The following is a 15,237-nucleotide window of genomic DNA, read 5'->3' as shown; positions in this document are numbered from 1 at the left end:
AGGGGTTGGGGACCGCTGCATTATATGTCACAACCCGGCTCATAGGAAGTGACAATCAAGAGGGAGACCACACACAGGCTTTTAAAGGCTATAAGACATATTTAATGAAAATAAGGTAAAGCAACTTAACGACAATTTAAAGGACATAACAGCCATAACTGAAACTTCCACATGAACATGATGGGAGCCAGAGCCCAAAGCCAGCCCCTGCTGGTTCAGTCAAGGTGTCTTTATATACACTGGGACCGGCCTCTCAGGTGTGCTGCATCAATAATTGGGTCAGCTCCACCTACCTGCCAGAAACAGGTAAAAGAAAAAACAAAACACAAGGCCAGCCCACTGGCCGTCACATATACTATAATAAATACGGTTTATTAATAGAGGGAGGAATGTTATTTATAACTACAGTGAAAATGTCCATAAAGGTTAACAGTTAACCTTCAGTCAGGGTGGAGGCGGGGCATGTTTGACAGCCTGTAGCGTTTACCAGAGGGGAGGGGGGGAGAGAGTGAGCGTCCGGGGTCCTTGGTGATGATAGTGGCTGAAGTCTGCCAGTGTAAATGTCTCGTGTAGTAAAACACAAGTACATTAAAATTAGAGATGCAACGATACCAATTTTTTCAAACCGATACGATACCGATACTTGGATCTGAGTACTTGCCGATACAGAGTAAAAAACGATACTTCTACCACACACACACACACACACACACACACACACACACACACACACACACACAAATGCAATGAATTGGAAGACAGGTTTTATTTTATTCTCTGCCGATAAAAAATAAAATCTTAATAAAAATGACCACAAAAAAATTTCAAGTGAAAAATAAGCACTTCTGTTAAATTATTGCAGAGTCTCCACATTGTAATTTTACAAAATATCACTGAACTATTGGCACTGTCTCGAGCTTTCAGAATAATAAATAAACACTTCTGTTTGGAATAAAATAAATACAAATTAGGTTTGAAAATAAAATAAACTTTGAAATTATTGCAGAGTGTCCATATTGTAAACAAACAAAATAATAATTATTATATAAATAATAAAATATTAAAAATTAGAAAATAAATAATAAATAAAATAATAATTGGCCCCCTAGTGGCCAATCTAACAAACTACAACAGAAATGACAAGCCACCCTCTGATTAATGAAATAAGTTGGTATCGGTTCATGGTATCGGTTAACTTTTACGAGTATAAGTACACACACATTTTACAGTATCGGCCCCGGTGCATCCCTAATTAAAATTGTACTTCAGTAGCCAAAATCGGCCTATCCACACCGCCCTCCAACAGAGACTGGAAGATTAAAAGATTAAAAGTCATAGATTAAATTCATATTAAATTCAAAAAGATTAAATTCATAATAAATTTAGTACTTTATAAATGCTAATTTTCATACAATCCTGTTCAGCCGACGTCACGCAAGAATAAAATATGTTTCTTCGCTCATTTGTCCAAACTGATCCTTTAATTAGTGCCGAGGAGAGAGAGCGTTTAATCCGAGCTGCAGGACGGATGAGAGCAGTAATTGCAATTAGCAAACCCAAATCCATGAACATGAACTGCCTCTTACAGAGGAACATTACAAGCACAGAACCTGTGCCCCCTCCCCCTCCTGCACACACACACACACACACACACACACACACACACACACACCCCTCCCTCCTCTAATGACTGGGTTGGATGTGGAGTCCACCTACACACTTTCCTGACTCATTCGTACTGTTGCTGCTGGAGAGCTGCTGAGAGGTGCAGAGTGGGCTGCAGCTGTGGTGTGTGCGGGCTTCAGGAGCGTGCACGTGCGTGTGCACATTTCTTTTTGGCATTAAAATGTAGACAGGTGCTGGGCTTGTCTAGCGTCAGCTTAGGCATGAAATACATGGAAAAAAGTGAGAAGGCAACAGATGTGTCGTGCCTCTGATCCTTCAGAAGCACATGGTAAAGCTGTCAGGGGTTTAATGAAATTGAAATTCAACCCAGTCTAAATTCATGCGAGCGCACAGGTTGGCAGGTTCGAGCGGTTTCACTGATCGTCAGCAAAATCAGTCTAGAAATGCAGAAACACTCGAGGGATGATCGAGCTCCCCCACCGTGCCCCACGCCCCTGAGGGGCAAGTACCAGCATGCGGGGTACGAACAGGGTCCGAGGTGTGGATGCCGTCCTCATCGTCAGCATGCAAACAGCCTCCCATTGACCTGCCCACAGCTGCTCACCTTCAAACGAGAGACCAAACCGCCTCTGATCAATAACCCTGATCAGCTGACGCGCTCCGAGAGCCTCGGCGTCTGATCGTCTCCGACGCCTCGCTCAGCAGCCTGGCAGGACGCCAGCTTCCCCTCCACGACCCCTCACAGCGGCTGCCGTCGTCACATGCTAACGATGTCTCGGTCCCGTCGCTGACGCTGCGCAGCCTAAAATTACCACCGTGATGATTGTGCAGGGGTCTGCCGTTAGAAATAGAGGCACGGCTGTTTTCACGTATGGATGCAGGCCAGCAGCACCCGAGACAAGACAGATGTGGCCTTGATCACAAAGTGTTCAAACATGTGCTGAGTGTGAGCTCTCACTTTGCTGCGTGTGTGTTTTGGCTTGCATGATGAAAACAGTGTTAATTTAAACAGGAAAAACCTCACAAAGAAGAAAAGAAGAACGAGCTGCAAAAGCCTGCAGGTGACAGTGACAACATAATAACATGTGCTGAAATCAGGAGCCTAAAAATCAGTGTTTCAGCCGTCGACTGTATATAATAGATGGATACAGTCATCATGCACTAATCCATGTTATATATCATATAAAAATACTCCTAATTTCTCCTAATTTGTCACAACTTTCTGTTTATGGACCCAAATGCAGATTCAGAAGGACAGAATTAACCCTTTAAGACCTACCATAGAACCAAGTCCGCCAGAGCTTATATTATATGTTTACATGCTGTGGAGCCATTTTTGGGAGCATTTCAAGTTGCTATACATCAATACAACCATTACAACCTAAATTTTAATAATATATAATAATTAATCTGCATTAAGTGCATAGTAATTACATAAATTGCAAAAAAGTGCAATAAACTACAAAAAAATTGAAAATCGTTTTTGTTTTTTTAACATATATTTCTAGTTAGAGAAATTTAAGAGGCTTATCCCTCAAAACTGTAAATACAAAAAAGTTGCACAAAATAGTTTCCCACCACAGGAAATTTATTTTGAGTGTCTTCATAGTTTTATTTTTGAAATACACCAATTTTTATACACTGCAGGAAAAACGAAAATATTATAATGCAAATTTGCATAAAAGCAGCATATGCATCAAAATAAACTATTTCCAGCAGCAATATGAGTCCTAAGCATCCCAGAAACCACACAGAAAGTCATAAAGTCAAAGATAACTTTTAAAAACACCAGTATAGGCTCATGAGGCCCTGATGGTAAAAAACTACATTTCCGCAAAATGACGTCACTTCCGGTTTCGGGCAGGTCATGGCGGACATGCGATAGTTCGTGCTGATGGACGTAGGAAGTGTTACAAACAGCTGATCGGATCAGCAAAGCGTGTTTCTGGAATATTATGTTTTTGTTGCTGCAAGTGCTTTTTATGCAGTTTTTGCAAAGCTATATGTGGAAGGAAACTGTGACCGAGGACAAGCTGATGGCATAAGATGTACGTACAACTCCTCCGGTTTCATATGCAAAAAAAATTATTGCGCTAGCTCACGTGGTTGCAGAGCTACCGGGATTTAAAAATAGTTACGCAAAACGGAGCGTGCTGCTCTGACCGGTTTTAAAGGGTTAACTAAAGATGCATTTTGATAAAAAAATTGAATTGAACAAATTCAAACTGAAGAAGAGCAGAATTCTACCAATCAGCAGGGAGAACATCAGGATAAAGAAAGAGTCGGGCTTAAATACACAGACTGGAGGTCGCGAGGGGAAGTGGACACAGAAGAGTAACGAAACACAGCCGAAAGTAATCAAGACAGTCACACGAGAGGGGAAGTAAAACTACATGAAAAGCACAGGAAATAAACTGCTACCAAAGTAAAACAGGAAGTGAATGACAATAACTGAAACATGACAACTCAGACACAAAGACAACAAACTAACAGTGGAAAGACTCAGATGAAAAAAATAAACAAACTATGAACCAAATAGAGAATATTGAATAATTTTGAATAATTTAATTCAATTTTCAATTCAGTTCTATTTACACAGCGCCAAATCACAACAACAGTCACCTCAAGGTGCTTTATATCGTAAGGTAAAGACCCTACAGCAATACAGAGAAAAACCCAACAATCATATGACCCCCTATGAGCAGCACTTTGGCGACAGTGGGAAGGAAAAACTCCCTTTTAACAGGAAGAAACCTCCAGCAGAACCAGGCTCAGGGAGGGGCGGGGCCATCTGCTGTGATTGGTTGGGGTGAGAGAAGGAAGACAGGATAAAGACATGCTGTGGAAGAGAGACAGATTAATAACAAGCATGATCCTCTAACGACTGCGGCGCCGGCTCCCTTCAGCCTCGAGAGGATGGCGTGAGGAATAATGGCTATGGTGAAATGAGGCGGAAAGCGAGCTTTTCACCGGTTGTGACCCGCAGGCCGTAAAACAGCTTTTTGAAAGAGTGGTGGGCCGACATCAGGCTATATAAAGCTATCCCATCAGCCTCGTTGCTGGAGCAGTTTAATGTGCTCCGCTTTGACAAAGAAAATGTGCTGTTGTGGGTCCATTACGAGAAGCGTTGGGCATCAGACACTGCAGGCAGTGGACACTGAACCTTCTCTCTGCAGAAGGTGATGACTCTGAGGATCGGTAATCCATCACTACATAATCTGTACTACAGCTTTTCACACATGCAACTCATCCCTCAATGTCTCGTAAACATTCCCAAAACAGGTGAAAGCGGGAATGCAAATATCTGACACACTGGGATTGGACACCAGACACTCTTTGACCTCCCGGTGCACGCCATACGTACAGGATGGGTCATTGTAAAAATAGAGAATGTAATACGTGGGCATCATGCACAGCTCCCTCACCTCTACCATATAAAGTATTCAATACAGTTTTATTTATACAGCCAAATACAACAACAGTCGACTCAAGGAGCTTTATACTGTAAGGTCGACCCTACAATAACACACACAGAGTAAACCCAACAATCATATGACCCCCTTTGAGCAGCACTTTGGCGACAGTGGGAAGGAAAAACTCCCTTTTAACAGGAAGAAACCTCCAGCAGAACCAGGCTCAGGGAGGGGCGGGGCCATCTGCTGTGATTGGTTGGGGTGAGAGAAGGAAGACAGGATAAAGACATGCTGTGGAAGAGAGACAGAGGTTAATAACAGATATGATTCAATGCAGAGAGGTCTGTTAACACATAGTGAGTGAAGAAGAAACACCCAGTGCATCATGGGAATCCCCCATGTGACCACATTACTGTGGTCACAGGGACTCGGTGGTGCAAAGTACGAAATCACTGAGGGTCAAAATCTCTAAACACTCAGTTTATCTCAGTTGTTTCGACTCTTGGATCTCTATGATGTCACAGATTTCTTCATAAGATCATCTCACAAACCTGACTGTGAGCACAGAAGCCCCGCCCACCTGCTTTAGTTGTCAGCTGCTCAAAAAAAGACCATCTAAAAAGGTGAGTGGCCTTAAAAGGGGAGGAGCAGAAGTTGAATGGAGGGGCGCATGACGGTGGAAATGAGCAGAACAGGTCGGCTGTAATGCGCTCCGTCTCCTGCTCTGATTGGCTGATGTTCACCCTGAGCCGTTTCTCAAATGCCAGCTTTAACCACCGATAACCTGAACAGACGAGTCAAAGCGTTTCCTGTGAGGGCCTCGAGGAGCAGACGGTGTGCGCTCCAGGATCGTGAGCTATTTACTGTAACGCTCGAGCTTCAGCACTTACTGCTGCACATTTGGATGCGTGGAATAATGCGAGCACTATTAAATATCACTTAACAGTAATAATCGTGTCTAACAGGGAGAGTAATGCCCGACCTCGGACCAAAGAAGAGAGACGACTTCTTCTGGCTTTTGCTCTTTCAGCGTTTGTCATAACAGCCCACATTTAGATGATCTGCAGCTCTAAATAAAAGATAAAAGCAGCGTCTCTTTGTCTGTGGAGCTCACTGCAGAGCTCCGAGGTCAGCCGTTACTTTTACAGCGACCCCGCGGCGCTACGATAATCTCCTCGTGTACGCCTGCCACAGGAAGGAGAAACACGGGTTTATGTGTCTGTCAGTGCAGAGCGAAGGCGGAGGATGTGAGCAAGACAACAAAAAACTACTGAGCTGATCTTCTGTTAGCTTAGAGAAGAGGTGCATCATGGGAAACAGAGGCCGTCATATTTGGTGTGGTTATCTTGAAATGGCAAAAAACAGGGTGCTGACCTTTTTTTGCAAAATTCTTGCAAAAAAAGGGGAAAGTTTCAAAACTAAAATTGAATCTGTTTTCCTTTTCTTAATCAGATTGTCTCGGTGCTTCTTTTTAGAAGCTGTAATATTAATAATAATAAGATGTTTAATAATATTTCCTGATGGAGAGATTTTCACGTTCAGAGCAGGAAAAATCTCCTCCTGCTGTGATGACTTTCGCTCGGAGCCGCTCTGTCTGTTTTACAACATCAGCTGGACGTGATTCTGAATCCAGATGTTCGATGATTACATTTTCCATCAGCATTCATCTGTGAAGCCAGATTGTTTGGCTGATTTGGCGAGTGTGTGGTTTTTCTTTTGGATGAAGTAGGACGCTGCTGAGTGAGAGTCTTCCACCTATGCCTGCATACAGAAGTTAAAAAACTGACTTCCTGCTTCGGTTTTTCCACCTTTGTCTTTTCGTGCATGGATGGGTGCAGAAACAGATTCTGTTTTGGTCTTTAGTCTCTTATAAACACATTTTTGTGGAGAAAAAACAGTTTTAACAGAGTTAATATGAAAGAAACTAACACATAAAAAAGGGTCTGTGGGATTCAAACTTCTTCCGACAGATAAAGCTGTGACCCCAGCAGTCAGCAGTCCATACAGCTGTGGGGAGAGGACAGCTCGTGCAGAGTGGGGAGACACAGGTGGGACAAGAGCTACACTTTGTTTTAGGCAAGGATGCTGCATCACACAGACTCGCTGAGACTTTGGACCTCGGCAGTTTAAAGACGATTTGCATGAGACCACCTCTTTAACCCTTTAAGACCGACCATAGAACCAAGTCCACCAGAGCTTATATTATATGTTTACATGCTGTGGAGCCATTTTTGGGAGCATTTCAAGTTGCTATACATCAATACAACCATTACAGCCTAAATTTTAATAATATGTCTGCATTAAGTGCATAGTAATTACATAAATTGCAATAAACTACAAAAAAATTGAAAATGGTTTTTGTTTTTTTAACATATATTTCTAGTTAGAGAAATTTAAGAGGCTTATCCCTCAAAACTGTAAATACAAAAAAGTTGCACAAAATAGTTTCCCACCACAGGAAATTTATTTTAAGTGTCTTCATAGTTTTATTTTTGAAATACACCAATTTTCATATACTGCAGGAAAAACGAAAATAAATATTATAATGCAGATTTGCAAAAAAGCAGCATATGCATCAAAATAAAGTATTTCCAGCAGTGCAATATGAGTCCTAAGCATCCCAGAAACCACACAGAAAGTCATAAAGTCAAAGATAACTTTTAAAAACACCAGTATAGGCTCATGAGGCCTTGATGGTAAAAAACTACATTTCCGCGAAAATGACGTCACTTCCGGTTTCGGGCAGGTCATGGCGGACATGCGATAGTTCGCGCTGATGGACGTAGGAAGTGTTATGAACAGCTGATCGGATCAGTAAAGCTTGTTTCTGGAATATTATGTTTTTGTTGCTGCAAGTGCTTTTTATGCAGTTTTTGCAAAACTATATGTGGAAGGAAACTGTGACCGAGGACAAGCTGATGGCAGAAGATGTAAGTACAACTCCTCCGGTTTCATATGCAAAAAAAATTATTGCGCTAGCTCACGTGGTTGCAGAGCTACCGGGATTTAAAAATAGTTACGCAAAACGGAGCGTGCTGCTCTGACCGGTTTTAAAGGGTTAAAGGAGATTTAATGTTTCTTAGCGTTGAACGATTGCAACTAGTCCAGCAAACTAACAGCATGTCACCCAGACTCATCCTGATTGACTGGAGAATTGAATGACCGCTGCTGTTTGACCGCCAAAGCACGTGACGGCTGATGCACCAGCGCTCTTTGCCACAGAGCCTTTATTTGGAGATCTTTTCCTTACCTGAGGTAAAGAGCAGAGAACAGCACAAACATATTTTTACACTCTCCCACAGCTACAGCAGGCAGGCAGCGACACATGTGCTCCTGCCTGTAAAATCTGGGCCATCGCCTGGTACCCGTGTGGCCCCTGTGTGGCAGCAGTGGCCCCTGTCACGCATGAAGAACGACCTGTCAGCGAGCGCACTGGGAAACGCTGGCCCAGTTGTGAACGACTGCATGAACAGCAGAGAGGGAAGATGAAGGAGCTCGCGACAGCAAAACATCTGCATTCAGGCTCACAGCTGCTCGAGGAGCCGGTTCATCACTCACATCATCACAGTTCTCAGGATTATTAGTTTGATGTGAGTTACGCTCCGTTTTTCTCTTCAGTCTAATCTAAATCTACGAACGTGTCGTTTTGGGTGAATAAGATGCAAAGACTTTCCTTGGACAGAGACCTTATTTCTCCCACATTAGCTCCTCTTCATCAGCTCCCGGTTAAATCTGTTTCATAGCTTCTCATTTAAGTCCTGTCCGATCAGACCCGTCATATCTTACAGACCTTTTGTCACGTCAGGCACTCGCTGAGTGGACTCAGGCAGGGTGTTTATTCACAGGTAGATGATTTTAGTGAAACACAGCCTGGTGAGGGAACATCCAGGAGGGGGAAGGGTCCAGGGGAGCATGGGGAGTCCAGACATGGGGGAGTCCAACTCGAAGCTAGGAGCCTGGGTTTCGCTACCAAAGTAGATCAACGTACCAGCGATGACTGACAGTCAAGGCGTTAAGTAGGAGCCTTGATTGCTCCTCCTCCACAGGTGGTGAACTTGCCACAGCTGAGTTGGTTGGAGACTCAGATGGAGTCCTGCCCACGGATGATCTTGAACACAAACAGAGGAGCCAGGGTCCGGACACCTTTGTACTCTAATGTCATCCTAACAGAACTCTTGTTTCCCAGACTTCAGGCTTATTGGTGGTTCTCGTGGCAGCGCCTTCAGCTTCAGGCTCGTCTCCTCCAGCAACACTTCTGCTCATAGTTGGCGTCATTGGGATTCCCTTTCATATTGTTATTGGCCTGATTAACATCAGTGTTGTGACTGTGTGTTCAGTCATTTTACTGTGAGCCAGTAATTAAATAGTTTTGGAGACATGAGATTCTTCAGCAGGTGCTGGAAAGAAGATAAGATGCCGTGTGCCGTCACCCAGAGGTTTCTAAGCAACTGTGCTTTTTCTACTGGCTGACTGTCGATGGCGAGAGGCTGGAAGTGTTACTTCGTTTACTTGATGGTTTTCTGAATGGTGTTCCAGCCGCCAAGGCCAAGTCATCCCTGAGGTCGTGCCTTAAAAATGTCATTCAGGCTGCAGGATGTGGTGTTGGTGCAAACAGAGGGGAGACTAGTGGATGAAGCTCAACCTTGGGGAGTCCTGTGGTTAAAAATCAACTTAGTGGATTTAAAAACCATTTTCAGCCACCAGCTGTGGCCCTGAAATCAGTGTCAGGCTGACCCGCCGCTCACCGCTGCAGCAAGGTGTCTGTATTTATGCTACTAAAAGCAGAAGAAGAGCTCATGTAAATGTTTATTTGGGGGATTCACTGAATTCAAATGTCTGTATATTAAAAAAATGGTTGAATTTGATCGTCTGCCCCATGTTGCACCTTGTTGATTAACCCAAGTGGATCCATTCATGCATGGACATCATGCTGCAGAGGTAATTATAAGTTATTTCATTATTAAAATAAAGTGTCCACTCACCCTGTCCAACAATCAGTGTAACTTATAATAATAATGGATTGCATTTATATAGCGCTTTTCAAGGCACCCAAAGCGCTTTACAATTCCACTAGTCATTCACTCTCACACTCACACACTGGTGGAGGCAGCTACGGTTGTAGCCACAGCTGCCCTGGGGCAGACTGACAGAAGCGAGGCTGCCATATCGCGCCATCGGCCCCTCTGACCAACACCAGTAGGCGGTAGGTGAAGTGTCTTGCCCAAGGACACAACGACCAGGACAGAGAGCCCAGGTATTGAACCAGCGACCTTCCGGTTACAGATCCGCTCCCCAAACCCCCTGAGCCACGGTCGCCCCAACATGCTTGTTGTAAAAGTTGTTATGTGTCTTTTATGGAACTGGGATTATTGTTAGTCCTCCCACAGCCTTAGAATAAGCCGGAGTCCTGAAAGCCCTGAAACAGTCTGGGGAAAGCCCAGTTTACCTGAGCAGAGCCGGCTTTGAGCCCATTGTTGTGGATTGACGCTGCTCAAAATGGTCACCAGCTCCTGACCTGTGGTGGAAACTCCCCAGTGCCTCCTGAATGGGACTGGGGAGGGCTGAGCTGGTGGTTGGACTACAGCTTTTAAACTGGCTAAAGAAACCACTGAGGTGGTCTGCAGAGGAGGCGGAGGTGCATACTACTCCATACTTTGCAAAAGTCTCCTAGAGGAACAAACTGGCTGGTTGACAGCTCAGTCGGCTCCCAGTGTGTCCAAACGCTACAGTAAAATCAGTAAAATCAGGTCCAGGTAAATAAACCAGTCACAGTGCTTACAGCAATCATGAAATCTGTTGACCACATGTTTCCCTCAGTCTAAGCCAGCGATGTGAAACTCCTCCAGATGAAAGACTACGTCCTCAGGGACTCCCATCTCAGAAGAGACCGGTCGAACCTCGTGGGAGTAGAAAGTGTTTGATGGCAGGTTAATGCTGATGGCTGTCCGCGCCTTTAGGCCCCGCCTCCTTTCCTTTATGCTGAGTAAATCCACAGATTATTTAGGAGGAGGGACGTGCCTCCAGCTGGTAGTAGCAAAGCTCCAACAGGTAGTCCTGCGGTCAGGTGAGCTTTCCTCAGCTAGCTGTGGTTATCTTGATAATTAAAACACCATAGCTGTAGCTGCACAAACAGACATAAAGAGAACTACAAAAACATACAACGAGATGCCAAAAGACGCAGAAACAGACTGAGCTGCAGTCACACCGGTGAAGCGGCGCCCCCCAGCAGGGAGCAGCTGCACATGCTGTAACTCCCTCAGAGTGTGATTAGGGAAAATAAACACCAATGAGAAAGCTGACATATGGTTGCTGACGTTCTCGTGCACAGTTGCTGTCTTTCGAGCAGCCATCGTCTCGACTCCAGTCGATGTCGGGTTTGTACAGCAGCTGACGGACCGTTTAAGTCTTCAAATCACCGACTGACTACATGAGAGAGATTATTGCTCGTCAACAGAACGACTGAGAGATGAAATTTAAAAACTCTTAAATATGAAACTAAACACAGCACAGTGCAGATTTCTCGAGCCTTCACTTCATTATGGTCGTGTCCAAATTCATGGGCTGCATCCTCCTGAGGACCCGGCCTTCGCGGTCTACGTGGGCCGGGTCCTCAGAAGGTCGGGTAGGCCGGAAGTAAACGGCTGGGGAAATTGGACGGTCTAGCCTTCTGATTAGCGTCACCGCTGTCTCGGTGGAGTTTAATAAACTCGTCCGTCTGCTCCTTGCTATCTAAAATATAACAGGACACTGGAGTAAATTCTCGACCGTCTCACACTTCTGTTTAATCAGTTTTCTGTTTGACGTTTAGTCAGCTGTGTGAAAATCCCGGAGGAACCCACCAGGGGGATTAATAAACTTTTATTTTATCTAATCTAATCTAATAACTTTAATCTCGGCCAAACCGATTTACTCACGAACAAACAAAACACTGAAAAAAGCCCAACAATAACATTTTTAGGTTGTCTAAGTGACTTATATATTACGTTTAACCCGAGTAGCGATGATCCGCGGTGATCTGAAAATGATGTGCCGGGAGTTGTGCCGTTCTCGGCGGCTTCAGTAACCCTCGAGCTCCCGGCGAGCTATCGAGCTGGTGGGTAGCAGATGCTCCGAAAACGAAGCACTTTTGCAAATATGCGATATCTTGATAAACCGAGCAGATATTTGATGTTTACACAGCTACTTTCTCACCTGAAAATATGTTAAAAGTTTATTTTGTCACCCAGAAAGATTAATAAGAGTAATTTTAAAACTTAGTAGCAGCCGCCATTATTGGAAACTGGAGTTTGGCTGGGCCGCGCTATGAATTCTGGGATATGATGGGCCACGAAGGACACACCCGACCCATCCTTCAAATTCGGGGAAAAGGAGGACGCATTTGTCGGCTGCATTCGGAGGAATCTACGAATTTGGACAGCCTTCGGCGCGTCGCTGTGACGTAATCGGTCTACAAATGCGGCCTCAGGAGGAAGCAGCCCAAGAATTTGGACACGACCTATATTTTGCATCCAAGGATCCAGACTTTAGTTCTCCAGCTTTCTGATTGAAAGTTCTCCTTTGGACATTGGTTCAGTTGTTGTTGAGCCACTAAGCAACAATCTAAATGTAACTTTTTTGTTCAGGCGTCATCAGCGTGTGTGGAGGTCGTCACTGGGAGTCTCTGTAAAGCACGGTGGAGGCTCTGTCATGGTTTGGGCTGCGTTGTGTCTGGTGTGGGGTGTTTGTTAAAATTGAAATTAAGAACAGAAATGGATCATTTTTCAGCACAACAATGATCCCAAACACTGCCGGTCCAGTATAAGTGTACCTGGAACAGCACAACATTATCATGGACTGACCTCTCCAGAGCTGGGACGTCAGCGTTGTTGAAACAGTGTGGGAACATCCAAAGAAGAGCTTTGAATGTCCTTCAAGAAGCCTGGAGAACTACTCCAAGCACTCACCGACGCATCACCCTCCCTACCCGGATCCAACGCCACCTCCAACGCTGACATCGGGTCAGCTGGAGGCGCAGTCGAAGATTGCAGCGGTCCCAGATCAGATGTACACACTGGATGCACATCTGTGCATTCCTGTATTATCCTTTTGTGTTACACATTTCGATGTTTTTTTCTCGCTACCTAGCCTGACCTTCTCCCCAATGTGATGTTTGTGTATTGTATGTACGGTCGGCAAGGTCTGTCATCTCGGTTGTGGGCAAAAGACCTGCAACTGACAAATAAAGGCTATCTCATCATCTCATCTCATGAACAATCACAGACAGTAAAAAGGATGGAAATACTCTGACTCATCCATTGGTTACACGTAGTGAAGCAGTGTCAGAAAGCCTTTCACTGTCATTACCTTGATGCTTTTAAGTCAGACACGATGAGCAGCCGAGGACATCACAAACTCACCAATGACCTCGGATAACCCTTCTGTCTATATTAATAGCTCTACTGTACAAAATGAACCACACATTCAAATTTAAACTTAGCGACTAACCCCAAAAAGTCACCGGTGCTAACTAAAATCACGAGGGAGTTAATTTATTTTATATAAATTATGTTAGAAAATATATTTATCGTTTTTAGCTTATGCTGCATCTCTTTGTTCTTGATCTATCTTATCACACAGGAGTCACCCCCTGCTGGCCAATAACAAGAATGCAGATTTAAGGCACTTTCCTGTTGCAGCTACATCCACCTTGTACTCTGTCTGTAGTCGGGTTGACCTTATTAAGTCATGTCAGTATTTTGCTGTTAGATAGCTGCTGTTTGCTACTTATGTAGCCCTCATTTACTCAATACCATTAAATAAATGGGCTTTGGGTTCTTTTTCTAGTGTACTCTTGTACAATATTTTTAAATTAACTTCTCTTTTGTTTCTGGGATCAATGAAGCTTATTCCTTAACAGTAGCACTACACGCGAAAATTAACACTAGTGTCTATAGTGCAGTAAATCATGTCATACACCATGTAAAGTAGAGCATTGCAACCTTCCTTTAATTTACCAAACAATGAAAACAAAATAATAAAATGGCAGATTTCAGTATCCAGGCAAACCAAAAAAAAAAGTGATAAAACAATTATAGTCCCAAACTAAACCTAAAGCCGACAGAGATAAACCCTACGTTGCAGGCCTGTATTGCTCCAGTATAAATCCAAAACGATCTCCCAACCGGAAGTTCTTCACTCAACAAGCTAAAAATAAATAAATAAACTCAGTACCTTGTGAAACGTGCAATTCCCACCAGATTAATCCAGGCAACAAGTTGTCTTCAGCTCCTTCAGAAACACTCCGCTCTGAATGCAGTAGCACAAAGATGAGGAAGGTCCGTGATCTCCACGTGCTCCACAAGCTTCCTGTTTTAGCTTCCCACGTTGCCAGAGGTACTGTGAGTGAGGCGGGCACTCAGAGTGACTATCTGGGGTGTGTCCGTCGTTATCCAGTTCGGTAACGATCCTCTGCAGCTTGTTATGTTCCACAACTTTAGCGAAACGGCAGCCTACAGTTGTCCTTATTAGCAAACGGCTGGGTTAGCCTCGCTTTAACTTAATGTGGCTGCAGTAAACAAAACACACAGTCCAGCAGACTCACGCCGAAACTTTACGTGTCATGTCACTAACTTACCGACACTGTGACTTATCTTTCCGAAAAGTCGAAACACACTTACTACTAGTACATAAAAACAAGCTAACTTCTCCGGATGCACCGTGTAACTCACGCACCACCGCCCTCTCTCCTCGCGCTCTCTTTTTTCTCTTTTTCCTTCTCCACCCTGTGTTACCTTCACAGACCATATCCCCGTAGGAAATTACAGTTCTCACAGACAATTCACAAAAAAAGAAAGATAACTTATTTTAAACAATGCAAACATGTTTTTAATCATTTTACATGAACTTTTACCTTTTTAATATACAAAAATAAATAAATAAATGAACTCTTTGATATTTATATTCTCAGACTTCACTTATCTTTTACTATTTATGCATCTTTTTAACCCTGGTTACACCTAGATCACACACCCCTACTAGAGCACTAAGATCATCTTCCCAGTCACTCTTGGTACTGCCGAGATCTTGGCTGAAGACTAGAGGTGACCGCGCATTTGCCTTGGCTGCACCCGATTTATGGAACAACCTCCCCATCGCTATACGCAAGTCTGATTCCATCCATTCCTTCAAATTGCGGTTAAAAACCCACTTATTTAGCCTC

General features: G+C 43.9%; 1 long non-coding RNA gene across 1 annotated transcript; it reads right to left on the bottom strand.

Annotated features, from left to right (window-relative positions):
• Positions 1-4,167: 4,167 nt before the first annotated feature.
• LOC146526271 (uncharacterized) lies at positions 4,168-14,929 on the bottom strand. Its single transcript, XR_014874490.1, has 2 exons — positions 12,530-14,929; positions 4,168-11,570 (listed from the first exon to the last, which is right to left on the bottom strand). It is a non-coding gene; the product is annotated as an uncharacterized LOC146526271 (long non-coding RNA).
• Positions 14,930-15,237: the final 308 nt, after the last annotated feature.

This window comes from Neolamprologus multifasciatus, chromosome 1, assembly GCF_963576455.1.
Source record: "Neolamprologus multifasciatus chromosome 1, fNeoMul1.2, whole genome shotgun sequence".
Lineage (NCBI taxonomy): Eukaryota > Metazoa > Chordata > Actinopteri > Cichliformes > Cichlidae > Neolamprologus > Neolamprologus multifasciatus.
This window is presented reverse-complemented; position numbering and strand designations above follow the sequence as displayed.